Raw genomic sequence first — 6,080 nt, 5'->3', positions numbered from 1 at the left:
TGAATTTTGAATCGAATTGAGGAATCATCTATATTTCATTGGAAATTCGATTCTTTCATATCAGATGTTGCAGAGCAAAGCATCATTGAAAACTTTTTAATTCTTTGATTGGGGCATGAATTCTATTTGTGACATTTTTTCAACCAATTTGTACGGCCCGAGCCCACCCACGGCGCCGGGTAACGGCACAACACTTTCATTCAGCATAATATCAATATGTATGCACATACAAGTGTGTGGTTGTCAATCAAATATGACAGTTACATCAAATTATAAGAGAAGTATGAATCAACGCAATTTGAGACATTTTCTTGTGCTGTCACGTGTTATTCTGGCCAGGAACATGATGGAGTGACCTAGTTACTTCCAGAACGGGTGGCAAATTCTCAGGCCATCCTGTAACTTTTTTCACCAGGTTTGCCATTTTCTACACTAAAACTACACTTTTTACGGCTGACACACCTACCAATGGTAACATCATCTATTACAAGACATGACTGAAATTGAAACAACAATTGAAACTTTTTACAAAATCAAGACATTGGAGCTGAAGAAAAGTTAGGTGATAACGTTCTCCCACTTTAATAGACTATATAATTATATATAGGCCAGGCTATGAAAATAATTTTCTTGTCTGAGTATGAAATAATCATAAAAGTACTTGTTTCTCACTTGTTGACAACCAAATTAGTGCAGCGGTGACTTTGAAGGCAAAGAAAACCAATTAAAGCTTTAGGCCTGAAGTAGGATGATCCTATAAGCTTTAATACCTCAAGTTTGGTGTTTGACCAACAACTTATTTGAGAACTCTCACACCTTTGTTTCTCACTATAGGCTCGGTTGCAAAGCCTAAGTAAGCCTGAGCTCATTGTCTGATTAAGTTCTTTTAGAAAAGCTCCACCAGGACGTCTCGCTGTCTTGATGCCGCAAAGGTTTTTCAAAGCGATTTCTACTGTGTTGACTAACGTGGGTAGTCAGGTAAAAGGTGTATTTTCCAGTCTACAAAATTTCAAAGAGTTGATACCCACTTCAATTTTGACTTCGTTAATCTTTAAGAATTACAGGTAGGTATACTTGACTTTTCTGAAGGAGCTGTTAAAGAATGAAATGAGTGGTTGTGTGTTTAGCCGGGTCCCTACCAGGGGGCTGTGGACCAATAGCCAAACAATACACTCAAATTAGCCCTATTCACCAATCCGGTCACCTCAGGGCCAACATATGTCACACAATAGATTACTATAGTATTGTTATTTCATATACTAATATAAAATACCCTCAAGACAAGTCTAATTTCAAATCAGTTTAAAATATTCTTTAAGTAAAGCAAACTACAAACTATCCTTGGACAAGTAAGCTTAAATGTTTGAAAACAATTTGACACCTACGTATAGTTTGAACTAAATAATACTGTCATCTTTTCAAATAGGCCTTCAGGATCAAAGGAAATCTTTGAAGCAGGACTGTGGCGGTTTACAGCTTTGTAGAATAGCTCAGACAGTTGGCACCAAGAGTCTTAATCGAAGAATGGGCTCGGTGAGATTAGATCTCAGGCCGTGCAATAAAAACATGTTAACTTTTTCTTTTGCTGCGAGGTTTCAAACCTGACGCCTCAAAACCACCAGGTCCGGTGTGAGACCGAATTTTCCGGTCTGTTATGATGAATTGCCCAGTAATGTTATTATATTTCTAATGTTATAGGAGTTTCAAGATTGATTCGCAATTTGCATATTTTCCATGTTCGGTGTCTCATCTGATAACGCGTTGAATGCACGACATGAAATATCTGCTAGTTATAAGACGGAACATTCAAATATTATCAGCTTTGGCATCAACGACCGTCTCTACTATAGAAATATCTATATTTTAAAAACATTGACCGCTGGCCTCCACCGCAATATGGAGGTGTAATAAAGTGTGTCAACGCACACCTATAGGCGACTAGGCGACATGAAAGATAACAAATGTACCAGTCGAAAAGTTAAGATTTTAGATTTGAAATGTATGTAGGCTATTTACCAACTACAATGTGGTAAAATAACATAAATTTAATGAATAATGCCCTGCAACAATGGGTAAAGTGCTGACATGATTTATGTTAGCTTTGTGGTGCAAGTAGGTGTGTTTTTTCATCAGAGAATCACGTACAACCCGGGCATGGCATGTAATAAGTCAACAAACGAAGCATCCACAAACTCCATATTAACATTCCCTAAATCGGAAAATATTCGCAAAGCCAACATTTGCCCATTTTTCATTTCTTCGGCAAAATTTGGCGTTTGCGGCCCAAATTACAACAGTTGCGAACATTACACAGCTTAACGCTAATATTCTTTGTTAAAAATAAATTTCTGAAACTTTTTATTTTCTTATCTTCTTAATCAGCACAATTTTGCAAACCTTGCAAGGGGCTGAGTGTATACAGGAATAATAATAGCCAATGGCAAAGTTTCTCTGAGTAGTCAAAAACTGCCTCCTTCACAATAAAGACAAAAATTTCAAACGTGGTCAATAAGCTAACCTAATGACAACAACTCACCCGTGGCTAACAGGAAGTGACATCACTAAAGAGACTGAGCGGGCAACAAAGGCGCACCATTCACCTGTGTGTCTCCACGCTCATTGAGACTACCATTACTTCAAGTGATGATATGGCGCTCAAAGATTTCACAGACTAATGCTGGATTCACTGTATCTTTCCAGGAACACCCTGTACATTTCTACTGGAAATTGTGAATGATGCACTGGGTTTTAAAAGCAGACTTAGAGTGATTTCAACTCATACTTATCGGCTGTGTAGTCAACGAGAAAATGTGCAATAAACTTCCATGATGTCAGCCTCAATTGCCGAGACTACAAAATGGTGCCCTTGGTCGTCATCTATGCTACATACAGTGGAAAATTTACCGAAATGTTGAAGAAATGTTTGGTCATTGCTGATGAGATAACATGACTGATACTGCAAACCACTTTATTTTCGCGAGCCTAATATTTTTTTGGATTTTTGCAAGATATGATACGACCATCAACTCCAGGGGACGAAAAAGTTTAACTGATGGTTTTGTAAGTGGAAAATGTACCCCACTTGCAGAAATAAATGGATGCAAAATCTGTTTTCACGAACACTTACGGCTGCGAAATTAAAGGGTACAGTAAATGACTAAAGATTTCAAACCTTCAATATCTTATTTAACTTAAAAGTTATATTTTCAAGGTTTATTTTCCGATGAAGCTTACACCAGTGTGTTATTTTAGCTTTATGATTTTCCCAAGAGTATACAGTCATGAAAACCGTAAAATCTTTCCACGGCTTTAGTTTAATATTTTTGTTAAATTTACCTTGACTATACTTATTGCCAAGTTGCAGCACAATTCATCTTGATGCTTAAAAAGAATTTCATTGAGAGCGAATATTTGAGAAATCAATTATAATGGCCAAAAATTCCTGGTACTGGGACTAGATGCATCATCGTTGTATTTGGAAGTACGACCCTAGATATGAATTTGAACCCAACAAATTGTGACTGTATTTTTGTACCCTATTTTTCAAATATTTTGTTTTGTTGTTTTTCTTCAAAAACTCCATTTTAATTAAATGGAGGTGACAAAAATTTATCAAGGAATATAGAGAAAGAAACATTTGCTGCCCTCTACCAATAGCTAGTTGAACTAACAAACATCAATACATCTTCTGTACATCTGTATGCAAATTAATGCAGGCACATTATTGTGAAAAACAACAGAAACCCAAGCAAATAATGTATCACTGGCAGATGGAATTCAAGGATATCTCAAAATAAAATTAGTGCAGATGTTTATGATAATTTGAATTCAGGAGAAGAGAAATAGCACGGTGGGGTCACACATCCGATTGATCACGTTATAGACTTGGAGGTGCCAGCGAGCGTGTCGTTCAACCCCATGACCCCTTGAAGGTGACATCGCTTCCTTGTTCAGAGACAAACCTGATCAAGACGATATCGCGATTGACACTCTGCACAATGTCAGAGTGGCGACAATTTATCAGATAGATATTTTTGGAATGACAGACAGCACCAACAACTATTGTAAGGAAATGATAAATATGACTAGAATATACCCATCACATTTAGGACTGAGGTCAAATACTAGTGCACCAAATGTCAGGGTTTCTGCCATGATTTGTTCGGTGTGTACATTTTTTTTTGGGGGGGGGGGGGGGACCGAAAAAAGCGAGTTTCATTTTAGACTTATATTCTTGGTATGATTTTTTCAGCCGATTTTCATCCACAAGCTTCAACTACAATTTACATTTCTATGTCGACATCTAGAAATTCTTGCTTCACAACAGATTTCACCAACTCCCTGTGACATCATGCATTCAAATCAAATCAAAACTGGTGTAGTGGTGGTGAAGCTTGTATTGCATCACCAAAAAGATGGGAGGGGGTACCGATGGGGGGGGGGGAGAGAGAAATCTGGATTGTATTAAAACAAGACAGCTGGCTGGAGGCAGGACCTGTCGACACCAATAATCTTAGCTCGTGTATTGGCCGCAATCAAACCGAGACACTGAACTAAGGCAGCATATAATTTTGTAATTGATCACAACTAATTGTTCTAATCGCAGAGTTTGTTTCAACCACGATACCAGGCCTGGAACAATTTGCTGCAACAAAACACGACATCAAAAGAGTTCCGGCATGGCGGTGAATTTTGAAAGATGAAAGTGAACCACACACATAGTAAGATGCGTGCCATCTTTTCCACCAAGTTTCATTCAAAGAACTGTGGGGACCTTAGCAAATCTAGAGTGATAAGTAAATTGAGTGTAATCTTTTACTGTTAGTGAGAAATAAGGGAATTATTGTCCTCTAATTGGCTGTGAGAGTGGCGTCTTTATGATGTACAGTAGATAAGGAGAGGAGGCTGTGTATCAGAGCAAACAAGTCGACTGAGACACCGAACTTATTTTGATGGCACCTGAAATGAGAAAGCTGTATGCAGTGATGATCAGCAAACTTTTGATTTTGAACATTTTAAAGTCATTTGTAACTCCGAAATTAGGTTGTAAACTCTTCAGATCTGCATCGCCTCGCAGGGATACAGGGAGCAGTCAATCGTCCTTTGTGCATCAATGGATCGCCGCCAGAGGCTATTTACATAAAAGTTGAAAGTCGCCCATGCAACATGCGTGATATTGTTGAAATATGACAGGATCTCCGTAAGGTCTGGTGTTGTGGCCTTGAAAAGCACATTTATGCAAACAACCCTCACGAAATGTGTGAGAATTGATGCCCTGGGTGCAAATAATGCGATTTTTATCACCTGAATGTCTCAGCCTTGAACAACGCATCAATGCAAACAAACTCCGTAACAAAACATTGGTGGATGCCTATAGTGGGGCCCTGGGGGTAGAGCATCCATCACTTTGGCAAGAGGTCAATAGCCTGTAACTAAAGTGACACATGTGAGGAAGGGACTACTTCATCAGGGCATAATCTAAGATTGGCTTTTGTACTGAATACTAGTGCAATGGTTTTTCGAAATCTCGTGGTTTCGACAGACCCAATAAACTGGGTCTGAGCGACGTACCCCTCCCTCATTTTGAAGAGGGGAAAAGGTATTTTTTGGAATGGGCTGAGGTCATCCTGAGGAAATCAGGCAATGATATTTGCTCTCACAAACCCCCGCAGACGTTTCCTTTCATTGGCTGTTTCAAACTCACAGTAACAGTGATGGTGTCAATTAAGGCTTCACAAAATGCAAAGAAGAAGACACTTACCACAAGTGAAGCATGAAATGACATAAGAAAAGGGCAGTAAAAATCGCAGATACCTGTATCACGAAGTCATAGGACCACCCCTATGCAATGCAATTCTTAGTGTGCATTATCATGGCGACGATTAGCGATATCGCACCGTCATATGATTTCCAATGTGGTAAATGGCGTTCTTTGCTTTCGATCTCCTTGTGAGGAACCAAATAGGCTTGCCACCTAATGAACCTGCAGTTGAGGTATCATCACCCAAACGTTACAAGCCTTTGAGATAAGCCGAAACTCCTCAAATTTAACATGCCCAGTCCAGGCAACCACAAAATGC

Source organism: Lineus longissimus, chromosome 2, assembly GCF_910592395.1.
Source record: "Lineus longissimus chromosome 2, tnLinLong1.2, whole genome shotgun sequence".
Taxonomy (NCBI): Eukaryota; Metazoa; Nemertea; class Pilidiophora; order Heteronemertea; family Lineidae; genus Lineus; species Lineus longissimus.
Note: the sequence above shows the minus strand (reverse complement) of the source record.